The 18,096-nt window shown below is 45.4% G+C and overlaps 1 protein-coding gene across 1 annotated transcript in view; it reads left to right on the plus strand.

Moving 5' to 3' along the window:
* CLSTN2 (calsyntenin 2) overlaps positions 1 to 18,096 on the plus strand; it is a 470,509-nt gene that overhangs the window by 348,990 nt on the left and 103,423 nt on the right. The gene's annotated exons all lie outside the window — the stretch shown is intronic.

An 18,096-nucleotide genomic window follows, 5' to 3' on the forward strand; every position in this document is an offset into this window, starting at 1 on the left:
GTTCATTATCACATGACTGGATAGGGTGAACTCTGGAGTTCCATTCTTTATACCCTGGAGCCAGAGACCAAGCTTTCAAACATAAAACACCTGTATTAATGAGGAGTGTTTTTTCTGTTTCTGAGCATCTTTATAAACCCACCCACCCTCAATTTTGGGCCTGTCAATAAAGGCTATCTTGGACACCTTGCATCTTCTCTGTTCTGCCTTTGTCTCTGTCACTTAGGAAATGCCAGCCATGTCACCTGCTGTCAGGAAAGCATCTGCTGGGCAGGGAAGACAGCATGGTGGTTCTACAAAAAGACTCATGCTTGAGACTCCACAGTCCCAGTTTTAACCACCTACCACCACCACCACCCCAACTACCACCACCATAAACCATGGCTGAGAGGTGCTCTGGAAAAAAAAAAGTGCTATCACCATGAGTTTTGCTGGTCTTCTTCTTTCCTAAGAATCTCAGTTTGAAGTTTCCTACTTGTTACAGGAAAAAAGACCACAGTGACAGAGAAAGTGCATATGTTCATACAAGAAGGCCTTTATGTGATGCCCCAAGTCACATGTGTGGCAGAGTAACCTGCCAAATGCATGAGCCCAGTCCTATTGCTCCTACCTGCCATGGAGGGAACCCCTTCCCTGAATGTGCCATGTGTCAGCTACACACTCACATGCACACTCCCTGAATTCTGCAAGTATGGTCAGTCCCTTGGGGGCATCCCAAGCCCCTCCTCTGTGTCTCCTCTCCCTACCATCCACTGCCTCTATAGCATAGCTGAGGTCCCAGCAACTATGTCAAGATTCTTTATAAGTTACACTCATTCCCTTCCTCTGTACCATGAGGGCTCACTCTGTACAACCATATGGTCAGAATCCAATGACTTGTCAGATACACAGAAGGAACTCAGTGGAAAGGCATATTCCCTTCTGTGAAAAAGAAAGTCATGCAAGGGGACTGGGTGGTGGTGCACCTGGTTGAGTGCACATGTTAAATGCACGAGGACCAAGGTTCAAGCCCCTAATCCCCACCTGCAGAAGGAAAACTTCACAAGTGGCGAAGCACGTCTGCCTTATGGCTGTTCCATAGCTGCGCCTCTACCCTTTACAGAACACAACAGTTGTGGCTTCTCATCATGGGTAAACTGTAGGAAAAGCAAAGTCTCGTTCCTGCAGAGCCTCAGTCAGCAAACTACTCCCACAGAGCTCAGATAGTAAATATTTCAGACTCTGTGGACCACCAGGTCACTTAGCTATGCTGGCACAGCGCAAAAGCTGCCCTGGTCGGCAATATATGCCTGGATATTCATGAAATGAGGCAAAAACTTAGTTTATCAAGTGGCCCCAAGGAGGGAGGGGCATAGTGGACAAAGTGTTGGACTCTTAAGTAGGAGGTTTTAGGGTCAGTCTTGGCACCGTATATGCCAGAGTGATGCTCTGGTGTTCTCCCTCTCCTCTCCTCTCCTGTCTTTCCCTCCCCTCCTCTCCTTCCCTCTCCATTCTTCGTCCTTCTTCTTTCCTCTCTCTCTCTCTCTGTCTCTCCACCTCCCTCCCTCCTTCCCTCTCTCTCTCTCTCTCCCTCTCTCTTCCCTCAGCCCCCTAAGAAAAGGAAGGAATAAAGCAGTTGGCTGAACTGTATCCCCAACCTATTGAGTCTGAACCACAAATGACCATAACAGGTCATATAACGATTTTGTTTTAAAGTTTATTTACAAATCTGTGGCAAGAATAGGGATAGGTTTAAAGAAAAGAAAGCAGCAAGTGGGCAGATGCTGGGGCCAGCACTCACACACTTGATCTTTGGAGCTCTGAGCTTCTGGAGTTTTCTGGAGCCTCAGACTGGGTGAATCAGAAGCGGGAAGAAAGGGGGTGGAGAGGCTGGTGAAATAGCTCACCTGGACAGTCTGCTGCTGGCCATATGTATGATGCAAGTAAGAGCCCTGCCTCGTGTAAGGAAATTTCAGTGTCTTGGTCTCCTCCTGCTTTTGCATGCTCGCTCTCTTTCTCCCTCTCTCTCTCTCTCTCTCTCTCGCGCGCGCGCGTGCATCTGTCTCTCCCTCTTCATCTCTCTCTCTCAACCTCTCTCTCCCAATAAATTAAATAAATAAATAACACAGAACAAAACAAAAGCAGCGGGTAGAAGGGTCAGTCCCAGACTGCAGAGAAGAAATCAGCAGTACCCCCTCATGTCTCTTTCACACCTGCCATGGCAGTTTCCCTAACTTTTACACCTGAATGAGGTGAGACACACTTGACCCGCTGATTCCCAAAGAATGGCCTGAACTGGGTGAGCTGCTCTTCCTCAGCTTCAGCCTTTCTATAGGACCATAATTGTACCTACCCAGCCGTCAGCTGTAACGGTGCTCAGCCAGTGACTGGTTTTTTTTTTTTTTTTTTTTTTTTTTACGTCAATCAAAGGCAAAGGAAGCTCCCAGGGCTTCAGAAGTATCTACAGTCATTTTGGCGGGAAGGTAGGGTATTGAGGACTAATGGAAAGCCCTGCTTCTCATTGTCTTTGCCTCTGGCTCCTTGTCCTGGATACTGTGTCCTATAACGACTCAGTCACTGCCCTCTGTACCCAGCAGACCCAGAAGCCCAGGGTTTCCACAATCCCTGTTAAGAATCTCCTCACCTTCAACCCTCTAATCACAGCTCATAGACAGCAAGGGCTCTGGAGATGATTACCTCTTCAAGGGCTGAGAGCAGACCTACTAGGTGAGCAGGTACATTTGCATTCAACAGTAGATGCCTCAGTTAACCAGGATCCCTATCTATTCACCAAGCAGTCAAAGCAGCAACCCCTTCCCTGGGGCTCCTGTCAACAGTATCCTGAGCTTGCTTAAAGATGGACTTTAAATGACACCTGGGATCATTGGGTGTTGGATGGGGTTCATTGGAGCTAGCTATAGCCCCACCTGCTGGAACCCTCTGCTTCCCCTCCCCCCCCCCCCCCCCCGCATCGGCAACTCTGGAGCTCACAGTGTAATAGTGTTCTTCTTCTTCTTCTAGCGTTTGTCCTTCTTCCGTAGCCAGTCAACAGCATCAGGTTGAAAGCTGTCAGGAGCTGCTTGTTGCTGGCTTTGAAAGTGACTGGGATCCATGTGGATTCAGTCGGCTAGAAAGGATCATCAGTTTCCCCAGTTTCCCCGTTTAGTTTAACTTTATTCTTTTTACTTGCTAGAACAGAGAGGAACTGAGAGAGGAGGAGGAGGAGAAAGAGAGGCACCTGCACCACTGCTCCACCACTTGTGATGCTTTCCTCCTGCACATGCGGACTGGGGCTTGAACCCATATTCTTGTGCATGGTAACATGTGTGGTCAACTGGATGTGCCTTCACCCTTTAACTTTAATCAGAGCACTGCTCAGCTCTGCCTTATGGTGGTGCTAGGGATTAAACCTAGACCACAGAGCCTCAGGCTGGCAAGTACTTTAGCGTGATCTTTAGTCTATCTCTCTGACCCTCCATTTATTTTTATTTTAAAATTTATGAGTCAGAGAGACAACATAGTCATATGCAAAGGACTTTCATACTTGGAACTCCTAGGTCCCAGGTTCAAATCCCAACATCACCATAAGCTAGAGTTGAGTGGTGTGTTGTTCTCATTCTCTCTTCCCCCCTTTCTTCCTCTCCTGCCTCTCTCTCTCCAGCAAGGAAAAAAAAAAATAGAAAGTGAGACACAGACAGAGAGAGAAAAATGCCTGGCCAAATAGCTCACTTGGCTAGCGTGCAGTTTTGCCATGTGTACAACCCATGTTCAAGCCCTGCCCTCATCTCATTAGAGGAAGCTTCAGTGCTGTGGTGAAAAACACTCTTTTCTGCTTCTATCTTGATTTTAAGAAAGAAAAAAAGAAGGTTGTTGGCTCTCTTACAACAAGCCATCTTTGGCATTAATTAATTACAATAACTCAGTAGCACAATGACTTAATCACACCTACATAGACTGTCAAAAAATGAGAAACCGCTGAAGATTCTCAAATAATTTAACTAGGTCGTTTTAGAGATTGAGAAGAGAGAATGAAAAGCTCCCTTCAGCGCGGTGGGCTCACATCTGGGCTGTGCACCTGGCAGAACAGTACAGTATCCAGATGAGCAGTTTCACTGAACTCGGTTGTTTGGGTTGTTCTTTGTTTGCTTTGGGGGTGATTGTTTGCTTGTTTGTTTCACCAAGGCTATCACTGGGGCTCGGTGTCTACGGGATGAATCCACCACTCCAAGGGCCCATTTTTTCCCCTTTTTAAAATGTTTAAATTATGGTAGAGATAGAGAGAAATAGGGGGAGGAGAGGGAAAGAGAATAGAAGGGGAGAGAGAGAGGGAGAGAGAGAAAGATGCCTGCAGTACTTACCCCCTGTAGGTAGGGACCAGGGCCTCAAACCCGGCTTCTCGGGCATGGTGTTGTGTCACCACCCAGCTCCACTGAATTGGGTTTTAAAGGAAGTCTGGCATCTGCCCTCATCAGTTCAGTGAGCCTGGTCAAATTACTTGATCTCTGACATCCAGTCACCCCATCTTTAAAGGGGCCGGTGGTACCTACCTTGCAGAGTTATGACAGTGGAGATTTGATATACTTAACTTCCAATCACATTCTATTGATCAGAACTGGTCAGTTAGCTCCAAGCTGTCTGCAGGGAAGGTTTGGGAATGTGCAGTAAATGGCTCTGACCTCTCTACAGTCAGCTCAACTCACATCATCTCTCGTGACTTTGCCCACAATCACCCCACCCCACCCCCACCACTTCATCATTAAGAAAGGTAGTGAGATATAGTACATTGCTTGCCATGTAGTTTCTAAGCACTTCTGAAGTGTGAAAGATAGAAAAACATGCTAATTTATTTGACTGTACACATATACTTTGGTAATTTTTATATATTTTCATAAACTTTTGAAGATAAACAGAGGATTAAAAAAAAAGAAAGAAAAAAAGAAGAAGGGAAGTGAACTGGAAAAGCCACTATGCTGGAAATCAGATGCCCCAGGTTCGAGGTGCCAGAAGTCTCCTGCTGCAACCCTTCCGTTCTTTATGTCTTCATTTACTCATTTTCCAAGAGATCTTGGCTACCTCCCTCTGTGCACCAAGCAGCCTCTGATCCCAAAGAATGATTTGCGAAGGGTGAGCTGCTCTTACTCAGTTTCAGCCTTCCTAGCTTTTACTAGCCTTAGGTGTGGTTGAGGCCAGCTTCTGCTTTCAGGAAATTTATTTCATAGTGTCAGGGAGAATGGAGCTGGGGAGGCAGGCAGTATGAAGCTGATGATAAGGGCTGGCGAAATTGCACAGTAGAAAGACTTCTATCCCTGAGGCACCAAAAATCTTGTTCAATCCCCAGCATGACCAGAGCTGAGGAGTAGTGCTCTACTAAAGAGGAAGGAAGGCAAAGAGGGAGGGAACTGATGGGAAATAAACACTTAAGACTCAGTAAATGATAACTTCTGGGGGGGGTCACATGTTATAATGTGCAAGGACCTAGATTCAACACCTGGTTTCCACCTGCACTGGAGAAGCTTCCCAAGCAGTGAAGCAATGATGCAGATGTCTGTCTGCCTTACTCCCTCTCTTCTTTTTTTTCTCTTCTTCTCCTTCTCCTCCCCCCCCCCCCCGCCTTTTTTTAATTGCCACCAGGGTTATTGCTGGGGCTTGGTGCCAGCACTATGAATCTACTGCTCCCAGCAGCTACTTTTTTTCTATTCTTATTAGATAAGAGAGAGAGAAAATGAACCAGGATGAACCAGGAGGGAGAGGTAGAGAGGGATAGAGAAAGATAGACACCTGAGGAAGACCTGCTTCATTGCTCATGAAGCATCTCCCCTGCAGGCAGGGAGAGATAGTTTGAACCCATACCTTGCACATGGTAGCATGTGTGCTAAGCCAGGTATGCCACCACCCCACTCCCGTCTGTCACTCTCTCTATTCTCCCTCCCCCTCCTCTTATTTCTCCCCCTCCCCCTCTCTCCCTTCCCACTCTCTCTCCCTCTCCTCCCACTCCCCTCCCTCTCCCCTCTCCTTCTCTTTTTCCCTCTCCCTCTCTGACTCTATTTAATAAATAAGTTAAATATATTTAAAAGTCTCCAGAACTGCTGTGGTAAGAGCTGAAGGGGAGACACATGGAGAAGCATTTGAGCTGAAAGTGAACAAGATAGATGCCTGGGATACTTGTCATTTGCAGAGACTCAAATATCTGAAAGAACCATCCAGGTAAAGTCTTTGTTGCTGAGAAGTGAGGACTGAGTGTCAGAATCAGAAGGAGGGTGTATGAATTCCAGATAGTGGGGTAAGAAACTTGGCAAATAGCCTACCACTAAAGAGGGACAATAAAACATTTAAAAGCAACCATTTTAGATTAAGGGAAGTATGCTTTATACACGATAGAATACTACCCAGCTGTAAGAAACAATAGAATCTTACCTTTTGCTACAGCAGGATGGAAATACAGGAAACCATGTCAAATAAAATAAGCCAGGAGGACAAGTACTAGATGACCTCATTCCTAAGCAGCACCTAAGAAACAAAGCAAGGGAAAAATACAGGGTGAAAACTGAATGGACTGTGTGACCTTTTGCAGCAGATTCAGGGACTCAGAAGGGAAGAAGTGGGGGGAGGAGGCTCATTTAGTGGAGGGTGAGGTATACTGGCACCCATCCTGGAAAAATCTGGAACTGTACCTCTGTGACAATAACAATCCTGTAAATCAGCGATTTCTCTGTAAAGTGATCAAATATATATATAATATATTATATATATAACATAAAACAAAACCCTTTAGGGCCTGGGCTGTAGTGCACCTGCTAAAGTGCACACATTACGTGGTACAAGGACCTGAATCCAAGCCCCCACTCCCCACATGCAATGAGGAAGCTTCACAAACTAAAGCAGGTATCTCTCTCTTTCTGTGTGTGTGTGTCCCTCTCTCCCTCCTCCTCTCAATTTTTCTCTTGCTCTATAAAAAAATAAACAAATAAAATATAAAAACAATTTTAAAAAATAAATACTTTAGGACTTGACCAAAAGCAAACAACAACAATGGGGGAACATTATGAATGTATTTATACCAACACATCAAATAATGACAAGGAAATGGAAAACTAAAGATAAATAGCTGAGATGAATTTGAATGAGTAGAATATCTGACCTGTAACAAGAAAATACATGGAATTAGTGAGTAAAACTCTTCCCACAGAGAAGAGTGAATTTTAGTGTGTATTTAAAGAAGTAATCCCAATCCTTCTCCAAAAGTTCTTCAGGAAAAAGAGGAGGGAAAATAGAAGAAACCTTTGTTAGATCTTTTTAGGAAGCTATTATACCAAAGTCATAGGCATCTTAAGAAAGGTACAGGTTAGGCCAGCGAAACAGTTCACATGGTGCCTGGCTTTGCATATGTGTGACCCAGGTCCGAGTTCAACACCCACCAATCTAAGGGAATCATCAGTGCTGTGATCTCTCTTCTCCCCCTTTTCCCTGCATCTCTGTCTCTCTGCCACTTCATAGCTCAAAAGTCATCCTAGAGTGGTGAGTCCCAAAGATAACAACAACAAAAAAAAAACCACAGACTAAGATCTCTCATGAGCATAGATGCATTGATTTTTTAAAATACTGAATAATTAAATCTGACAATATGCAAAACAGATTATATGGACATCATTACCCAGTTAGATTTGTTCCATGGATCAAAGCCTGGTTTAACATTCAAACATGAATCACTGGGGTCCGGGCAGTGGTGCACCCAGTTAAATGCACATTTTAGAGTGCCTAAGGACCCAGGTTCAAGACTCCAATCCCAACCTTCATAAGTGTTGAAGCAGATCTGCAGGTGTCTCTGTGTCTATCTTCCCTTCCCCTCTCAATTTCTCTGTCCCTTTCCTTGGGAGCTCCAGGCCAGCTTCTCAATCCTGACATGCCCTGTTTGGGATCACAGCTAATTTCAGGCAAAGCCAGCACCACATGGAATAGCTCCCCTCCTTGGGCCCCAGTGAATAAAACAGCCTCTCAAGCATGAGGTCCCGAGTTCAATCCCCGTCATCTCATGTGCCAGAATGATGCTCCAGTTCTCTCATTCTCATCAATGAATGAATCTCTCTTTAAAGAAAAGCTCCCCCCCTTTTTTGCCTCCAGGGTTATCGCTGGGGCTCAGTGCCTGCACCTTAAATCCACTGCTCCTGAAGGCCATTTTTTCCTTGTTGTAGTTGTTATTTTTGTTATAGCTGCTGTTGTTGTTGTTGGACAGGACAGAGAGAAATCGAGAGAGGAGGGGAAAACAGAGAAGAGGAGTGAAAGATTGACACCTACAGACCTGCTTCACCACTTGGAAGTGACCCCCCTGCAGGTGGGGAGCTGGGAGCTTGGAACCAGAATCCTTACGCCAATCCTTGCACTTTGCTCCATGTGCACTTAACCCGCTGCACTACCACCCAGCCCCCCAAAGCTCCCATTTTCATTAATTAATTAATTAATCTTTTTTTTAAAAAGAAAAGTTCCCCTGCTGATTCTCATGAGTAGTCAGGAGGGAGAATCACTGGCCCCAAGCAGTCTGTCTTCTTCAAATGTAGCTATAGCAGTGCTCTGGTAAAATCATATCATCATCCTGGGAATTATGCCCCCACCCCCACCCCAGCCCAACTACAGACCCAAGATGGCTCTGTGTTCATCCTATGTCCTCCATCCATCACAATGCCTGGTATAGAGTCATGCTCAGTATACACCTTGTGAAATGAAGAAGGATGGAAAGACAGGAGAGAGCGAGCAAGTTGTCTTAGAAACCTCATGGCCGCACTTGCTACCAATTCTGCACCTCTGGACCCTCTGGACCCTCTAGTTTGAAGAAGAAAGAAAACCCCAACATAATACCCCTGGCCTGGAATAAATAGTCCCCAGAGATGACCTCCCCCAGAATAGTCTAGACTTGACCTTAAGAAAGAAGAACAAACAACTAGAAAAAGAGAGAAAGAGGATTTCAGGTAGATGTGTCTACATTCCAAGGAATGGCTTTGCCAGCACCCACAGGGGTCACGAACCCTGGGCAAGGCTGTTTCTTGCCTCAGATCTCAGTGCACCCCCTACCCACCCACACTCACAGCACCACCACCCCCTCCATGCTCACCAGCCAGGAAAGCATGACGATGCTGGTCTCTATCAGACACTCTTCCAACAGCCTGTGATTTCCACACATTTGTGTCTCATAAAAATCTAAACACCTCTCACTATTTTCCTGGCAAGTGCCTTCTGCAGGGATGTTTCTCACTTCTCAGAGGTGACATATTGCACTGCAAGTCCCAGGTGCTGGAGGTGAAGGAAGCAGGCCAGGCGTGCCTCAGGAAACAGCTGAGGATCACAGATGGCCAGGACTGGAAAGCTTGACTCTGGAAAGTGAGCACAGATCATCCAAAGAGGATGGAGGGAAATGCTGGCCTAAAGGCCTGGCAGTGGTGCTCCCAGTAAAGCACATATGTTTCCATGAGGGAGGACCCAGGCTCATGTCCCCAGTCCCCACCTGCAGGAGGGAAGCTTCAAGAGCAATGAAGCAAGGTTGCAGATGTCTCTCCTTCTCTTCCCCCTGCTACCTCCCTCCCCCTTTCCTCTCCCTTTCTCTCTTTCTATCCAAAATAAATTAAAAAAATATTTTTAATGAAAACAAATGTTATGGAGGGGCCCCTTGGTGGCTCACCTGGTAGAGCATATGTATTACCATGCACAAGGACCCAGGTTCAAGTCTCCAGTCCCCAGAATTAGTGGAGTAGTGCTGCAGGTGTCTCTCATTCTTTCTATCTCTGCACTTCTATGTTACCTTTATCAAAAAAAAAATTTTTTTTTAAATATCTCCAGGGGTGTTAGAGCCATGTAGGCACCAACTATAACCTTGGGGGGGGGGGGCGGAAAGAGAAAAAGAGAGAGAAGAAAAAGAAAAGAAAAAAGACTACAGAGGAAAAGCATTACTGTGATATAAGCATAGGCTTCTGTGTTTACATTTCTGTGTCAATACACCCCTGAAATATAATATAGATCAATAAATAGTTAAAATATAATGATCTACAGACAGCCTCACTGGAGTAAGATTCTCAGACCTTGACCTGCTCTAGAGCCCAGGCTGTTTATTCCTCTATTCCCTTTCCTAAGGAAATGACAGCCACAGTGCCTGGCATACAAAGAGGCACTCTCTTGTAATTACTCCTCAGGATGTAATTCCAGCATGACTAGGAGAAAGAGTGACAGCAGAGGTGGCTGAGGAACCCCAAGCTTGCCTGGAAAACTCAGGAGCCCTTACCAATAGTCAGGCAGGGCAGAATGAAAAACTACCTCTGATAAAGTGGAAAGTCAGCATTGCCTGTGTCTGTAGGCCGATAAGGAAACAGGCCATTCCAAGGAGTGGCAGAAGTGACTCCTGGTGATTTTATTTTTCTGGGATATATGGAATTTTGATTTTCACTGGGTGGAGTCAATTTATGTGACCTTGACTGCTGAGAGCCAGGGAAAGAAATTCTCCCAGATCTTCTACATATATCCCCTGCACAGAGAAGGGATGGGGGAGTCAATCTCTCTTTCACATAGCTTAGAATGTGGAGAAACACTTGAATGGTGATGCAAAGACTCATGTCTGAGGCTCTGAGCTCCCAGGTTCAATGCCCAGTACTAGGCACCATTGTAAGCCAGAGCTGAACAGTGCTCAGGTTATACTACTACTACTACTACTACTAATAATAATAATAATAATAATAATAATAATAATAATAATAATAATAATAATAATAATAAATTGATGAGGTGAAAGCATCCACAATGTGATGCATGGGAAGCAAGACAGTACAGTGAGGTGCTTCACAAGATGGATGTTTATCTTGCATTGGCTCTTGGAGGAAATCAGGCATTATTACTCCACTTCTGGGGGCCTAATGGTTTACAGTATAGTTGTTGATACAGGGCTACAACCTTCATCTCCCTATGGTAGGTGTCTTTCCTAACCTAGGTCTTTTTCCACCATCCTATGTTGGGAAATTGTGAGGATGTGGTAGAGTCTGGCAGGGCTTGACCTGAGGAGTGTGTCTATCCTGTCAGTCTCTCTCTCTACCGAAAGGTTGAGCAGGGAGGGACAGGAGTAACCCCAAAGGTGTGCCCCATCTTATCAGACTCCCTGCCTCACAAAGCCCCCTGCATTCCTGATACTATGGCCATTAGATAAAAAGAAAGGGGGAGATGTTGGGAAATTGTGAGGCACCTCACAAAGCACCCTGCATTTTTCTGCCTCCAGGAGCCTGGCATTCCTTAAAACATTAAGCCAGCTCTCCCTGCTCCACCCTGCATTCCTGATACTATGGCCTATCTACATAATCATTGTTTTGCCTGAAGGATCCCCACCCATTCCATTCCTTTGATCTGTCTTCTTTCTACTCTCAAGAACCTCCCTGCCTGCAGGGTATTATTATTCCTACCAGTTAAAACCCTCACAACAGTTGCTAAGGAAGTTGCTATCATCCCAGCCCCTTTTGCCTTTCTCTGCCCCTTCCCTAGCCATTTCCATTTCTGACCTGCCACTTCCGGGTCTGCCCTTTAAAAGCCTTGGCTCTCTGATCAATAAAGATTTGCGTTGTTTCGCCACTATGTGCTTGGTTCCTGAGTCATCTCCCTTGCATTGATGAGTGAGTAGCAGCCCAGGCTGGCTCCGGTCGAGTTCTCTCCAACCCAGAGAGTATGCACCCGGGAAGAGGCACCCCCATGCTAGCCTGGCAATCCTACACCAGGACCTCAGAACCCTTGCATCCCATCCCTTCCCCTCCTTCCCCAGAGTGCTTTGCTTTTGTGCAGTACACCCAGCCTATCCAAGCTTCACCTTGGTTTCCTTTTCTGCCCCTGCTTCTTAAGCTCTGCCTATGCGTGAGACCATCTGGTGTTCATCTTTTTTTTTTTTTTTTTTGCCTCCAGGGTTATTGCTGTGGCTTGGTGCCTGCATTATGAACTCACTGCTCCTGGCAGCCATCTTTTTTTTCTTCCATTGTTGTTGTTGTTGCTGTTATTGTTGCCGCTGCTACTGGTGTTGTTGTTGGATAGGACAAAGAGAAATTGAGAGAGATGGGGAGACAGAGAGGAGGAAAGAAAGATAGACACCTGCAGATCTGCTTCATCACTTATGAAGTTACCACCTTGCAGGTGGGGAACTGGGGGCTCGAACCAGGATCCTTGTGCTTTGCATTATGTGCTTTTAACCCGGTATGTTACCACCTGGCACCCCCAGGTCATTTTTAATAGCTGCATAGTGTTCCATTGTGGATATATATACTACAATTTTTTTTAGCCATTCATCTGTCTCTGGGCATCTGCATTGCTTCCAGGTTTGAGCTATTACACATTGTGCTGCTATGAATACAGGGTGAATAGGGTCCTTCATGCTGGTGTCTTTGTTTCCTTTGGCTATCCCAGGAACTGAGGAATCCTTTTAGTCTTGCTGGTCTGTGAGATTTACCACAGTAGATTAGGATTAGGTCAAAGTGTCACATTACAAATGGCTGTGTGCTGATTGGGTGACACTTGGAACATATTTGCTCCTGACACTTCAGGCCCAACTCTTTCCTGTTCCTCACTATAAATCAGGAAGCAACCAGGCTTTTGGACTTACACTGGATTTCTGCTGCTAGAAAAATAAGGTGGCACAAGCCAAGCAGGTGAGTGGTGAATGAGTTTGCTGAGAGGTTGCTGGCCCAGCTCATGGCTGTGGGTAACCACATACCCACATACCTGTGGGTAACCATGAACCCTGACTCAGCCTGGAAGCCCACTGGGCTCCTACACAGCCTTCCTGGTGGTTTGCTTTTGCTTTGGGATTAGGAAGGGAGGCAGCCAAAGCTGGTTTTCTCCAGAACCTACAGTTAATTCACAGGTTTCTTGCCAAAATTGAATTTAGCATTTTTATATATGTGCCTTCTTTGGGGACCTTGCCTTTAGCCTTGATGACAAGGGAATGAACAATCAGCCCACCACTTTAGAGGAGCTTGTTATTTGTTGGAACTATGTGTAAGCCTGATAGAGCTTAGGGAAAACCACCCCCGTCCCTGGATGGAGGTCTGAGAATATAACCTCTTGGTAAGTCTCTCTCAACTGAGGTGAGCAAAAGGGGGGAAACTCAGACTTAGTTATTTCCTTCTAGACTCTCAGGCCCACAGATACCCCAGTACTTCCCTCCATTAACTGCCGGCCACATGACCACAGATTCACTTATTCAAAGTCACCTTCTGATCACAGAAGAACACAACTTATCACACACTTTATCACACACCTCAGACTCCAGACAAGAGAAATTCCAAACTATATGGCATTTTGATATCCATCTTCTCTCTTGTCTCACCCTTCTGGTTTAACCCCTATGCTTCTCTCAAATACCTTTGGATAATTAAGTTGCTTGCGTCATGGAGAATAACTGTCTTGTATCTCATTAATTCCTGTCATACCAGCCCCCTATCATAGGGACAAGCCAACCTTTAAGAAACCTGTAATTTCTGACATATTTCAATAATAATTCCCTTTGTTTGGTTTTCTATTTAACTCATGTCCACCTTGCTAATAAACGAGTTCTGAGCACACTGAAGAGCTTCCTGGTGTCTTTTACTTCGTGTCACCCCTGTCGTGAGCGAGAAAGAACTGGTCCGTTACCTTTCCCCTGGAGATCACCCCGCCAGAGACCCGACAGTTATTAGCCAAGATGTCCTACTGCTTTCCTTTTTCTTTTTGCCACCAGCATTATCATGACAAATTCACTGCTTCTGGTGACCATCTATCTTTTTTTTTTTAAGTTTCCTTTCTTTTATCTGATAGAACAGAGTGAAAATAAGAGGGGAAGGAGAGGTAGAGAAGGAGAGAAAGAAAGACTCCTGTAGCACTGATTCACCACTTGTTAAGCTTCTTCCCTGCAGGTGGGGAGCAGTGGCTTGAACCTGGTTCCTTCCAAATGACAATGTATGTGCTCAATTGGATGCACCACCACCCAGTCCTCAGATGTCCTATTCTTAGTAGGGCTGGGGATCCTTCACTCCCGCTAACCTTGAGCAGAGTGGAAGCTAGAACACTGCCTGACAGGCAGCACTGGCCTTTGCACTTTTGTTTTACACTCTGGCACTGTCCCCTGAGAAGCCAGCTTATTAGCTCCAGGAATTGATGGAGCAGTAAAAGAATCCATAGACTTCTGTTCTATTGATCAGCCTGCCATCTCTCTTTCTTCTGCAGCCCAAAATATGGATTTTCCTGACGCCCGCCTTAACTGGAATTAGATGCTAAAAATATGCCTCCGCTCCTTTGGGGCTGCTACACTAGAACATTTGGGGACCTAGGAGCCACCTACGACTTTGGGTTAAAATTTGTCAGAAGGTGGAATCAAAGGTCTTGTGTAGTCTGCAGCTGCTCATGGATTTCTTTCCTTTTTTCTTTTTTCTTTTTTTTTACTTTTTAAGATGGAATCACAGGGACAACAAGGCAGAGAGAGAGAGAGTCAAAGAGACCACAGCACCAAAGCTTCCTTCAATGCATTGGGAGCTAGACTCGACCCTGGGTGGCACACATGGCAAAGCACTATTCCCTCAGCTCAGAGCATGGATTCTATAGGCAGCCTAATTCGGGAAAATATGGGTGGATGGCACTGAGTTTTTAGGAAGTGAGCATCCTCTCACATAGCTAGTAGTGCTAGTGCTTCCAGGGGAAACTGAGTCATTCCTACTGTGCAGATTCTGGCTTCCACCTTCACACCGCACACCTTTTAAAGTGATGGTGACTTTACCTCTTGGCACTCTGACACATGTTCCCTGACTATCAATAGTGACTTCAGCCTTAAGCTCATGGAGGTGAGTCAGGGCAGATTCTCACCTCTAGCTGCTGCAAATGGAAGCAAGATGTGAACACAACTGGCAATGAACGCACAGGGCTCAAGATGTGTGAGGCATGGGGGGGGGGGGTTCTGCTAGGTATAGAGAAGGGTCATATGGAGGTCCTTGGGAAGGTCTCCTAACAGGAGGTCCACACCATGCTCAAGACAGAAGCAATTCTTATAGGATGGATTGGTATGGGTAGATGAGGCATCCTGCAGTGACCAATCTCTGCTGGACAACCACTGGGACCAATAGCAAAAGGGGCTGACCTGTTCCCATTCAGGTCCACTACCAGCCTATAAAAGAAGTTGGTTGGGAGGCTGGGTCAGTGTGTGTGGCTCCTTACACAAGTGTGCATCTCTCCTCTTTGCTTTGCTGTGGATAAAGTTCATCTCACCTGACTCATGGGGTTCCAGCAATTATTCATGCTGACTACCATGACAGGCCTGGGACCTGGTGGCCATAGGGACTTCTTTAAGAGCTGGAACACTCCCATCAGTCCTGGGAACCTACTTTCCCTTGAGTCTAGCAGTTCAAGACTTCCCTAAGAGAATGGGATTCTTCTTCCCCCACAAAAACTCTTAAGAAGGTGGTGCTTATCTTGGTGTGAGAAGTTCCAGCAGGTTCTTCAAACGCAAGTGTTTGAGCTGGGTTTTAGACCTTGAAGAGGGGTTGTCTTAGGGAGAGAGAAGGAAGAGCTCTTTGTTAGCCTAGCAAAAGTGGGAAGCATGGCTTATTTCCTTGACAGTGGCAGCTGACACTAGGAACTAGATAGCCACTTCATTTCCACAGGTTTCTGTTAACAAGTGAATCGCATGCCCCTGCTTGGTAGCATAGCTTTTTCCTTCTGTTTAAACCCTACACACAAAATGCCCACTGGCTCCTTGATATTCTAGTCTCCAACCTACAATTTTAGGGCAGGGCTCCTCTCTGCCCCGTCAGCTCTCCCGAGCTGATAAGTACTAGGTTGTCAGAAACTCATGATACATTTTTGCATAGGAAAAATATATGTCATGATTTTTTTCCTGACAACCTAATGGTTACCAAATAAAGACTGGCTCTTTTCTGAGACTCTTCATTCTACTCAAAGAAGCCAGGGTCTACAATGCTCATTTCAGATGAAAAGATATTTAGATCCCCCCCCCCCAATAAATTGCTAAGTGATTATAACTCAAAACTGATGCACTTACTCTCTCAGAAATGTCAAACTGACCGGGGCCATAGTTGGGCAAAAAACTTTCTCTTAAATTCTTAGGAGATAAATACAGTGAAAAGACTGAGTGGTCCTGACATTAAGGTTGCCTGTTTCTGGTCAGTTCAGCATATTTAGTCCATCCTTCTCCACCCAATAGTGGACAGCCACCATCCCCCTGTAGAAAGGACTAGAATCCATTCCCTAATATATACCTCAGTGTGTCTTTTCTTTCCTTTAAATGTGCAGCACTCACACTGTTGCAGAAATTATTCCCAAACACAAGACCAGAGCCGGATGCAGTGAAAAGAGAGGAGTTTAATACACCAGTGGGAGAGAGACCTGAATCACTCCAGGAAGTTCTCTGCCATGAACAAAGGAATGACACAGGCTTATATAGGGTTTTACATTTCGGTTACAAAGAGAATGGGACAAGATGAATGTTTTACAACAATGCAGACAAGATGAATGTTTTGCATTGACACAGTGCAAGCACATGACCCTGAGCCCTGGTGCTAGTTAGGAGTGGGGGTCTAGATTTTATCTTTTCCAGCCAGGCTGGATTCCTCCCTAGTCGTCCTTATCTTAATGCACCACTGCCCTGGGTTGACCTGCTTAGGAATATGCAGGAGGACGGCAACTGCAGTCATTAATTGCTATAAGGCATATTAGGCATGAGAGAAACATAAGCTTTTATTCACCTACTTTTCTACTTCAACACCTCAATGATAGCTGAACTTTTTTTTTTTCCACCAGCATGATCTCTGTGGCTCAGTGCCTGCACAATGAATACACTGCTCCTGGTGGTCATTTTTCTTCCTCTCTCTTATTTTATTTTAAAGGGACAGAGAAGTTAAGAGGGGAGTGAGAAGGAGAGAGAAAGGGAGACATCTACAGACCTATTTCACTGACTTTGAAGCTGCAGATGGGGGCTGGGGACTTGAACCTAGGTCCTTGCATATGGTAATGTGTGGGCTCAACTGGTACCCTCACTGGCTGAAATCTTATGGAGGCCTCATGTCTTACTTGAAGCTAAAGTAGTGGCAGAGGCCGAATGGCATATATTGTAAAGCACACACATTACCATGCTTGAGGACTAGGGTTCAAGTCCTTAGTTCCCACCTCCATGAAAGAAGGTTCAATAGCAGTGAAGCAATGCTTCAGGTCCCTTTCTTCTCTTCCCCCCTCCCTAATTATCTCTTTCTCTATCAAGGGATTAAAAAAAAAAAAAAAGGCCACCAGGAAAAGTAAAGTGCAGGCACCAAACCCCAGCTGTAGTCCTGGTGACAAATAAAGAATTAATATTTTAAAAAAATAATAAAACAATAGAAACACAACCATCAACTGATCACAACAGGCCACATGAAGTCATAGAAGTGTCCAGTGTACAAATAGAGCAGTGAGAAATCACTGGGGATATGAAGAGAATGAAATGAAGACCAGCTGGATCTGTCATTTCCTGTCTATTGAAATTGAAATAGTACAGGGTTATTTAGTAGCCGGAAGTCACTGTAATAGATTGAACTATGTGCTTCAGTCCTTCTTGTGTTTTCACCCAGGTTCAAGTGCCAGGTCCTCACCTGCAGACAAGAAGCTTCATGAACAGTGCTACGGGTGTATCTCTTTCTCTCTTCTTCTCCCTCTTTGTCTCTCACCCTTTATCCAAACAGGAATGACTGCCAGCAGTGGTGGAGTCATGCAGGCACTGAGTCCCAGTAGTGACCCTGGTGGCAAAAACAGTAATAATGATGATAAAATAAAGTCATGCGTGTGGGTAGCAGTAGTCCAGGACTAGGGTTTTTTGCTTCTCAGGATATTTGTTCTCTTTCCTCCACCCCAGGAGGGTGAAGGGCACCTCCCCAGTACCACCTCTCCCTAAGAGCCCTAACTCTTGGTGTTCTCTTTCAGAAGGATGCCCTGGATTTTCCCCCTTGATCTTCTTACTATGCCTAATTCATTTGACTGAATCCTGCACTTTTGAATCACATTCCACTTAGTTAAAATCCTTTTTTTTCCTTAATAAATTCAGATTCAATTTGCCATTGTGTCATTCAGTAATGATGTGTCTGTGTTCAGGGCAGA

The sequence above is a fragment of the Erinaceus europaeus genome, chromosome 1 (genome assembly GCF_950295315.1).
Source record: "Erinaceus europaeus chromosome 1, mEriEur2.1, whole genome shotgun sequence".
NCBI classification, from domain to species: domain Eukaryota; kingdom Metazoa; phylum Chordata; class Mammalia; order Eulipotyphla; family Erinaceidae; genus Erinaceus; species Erinaceus europaeus.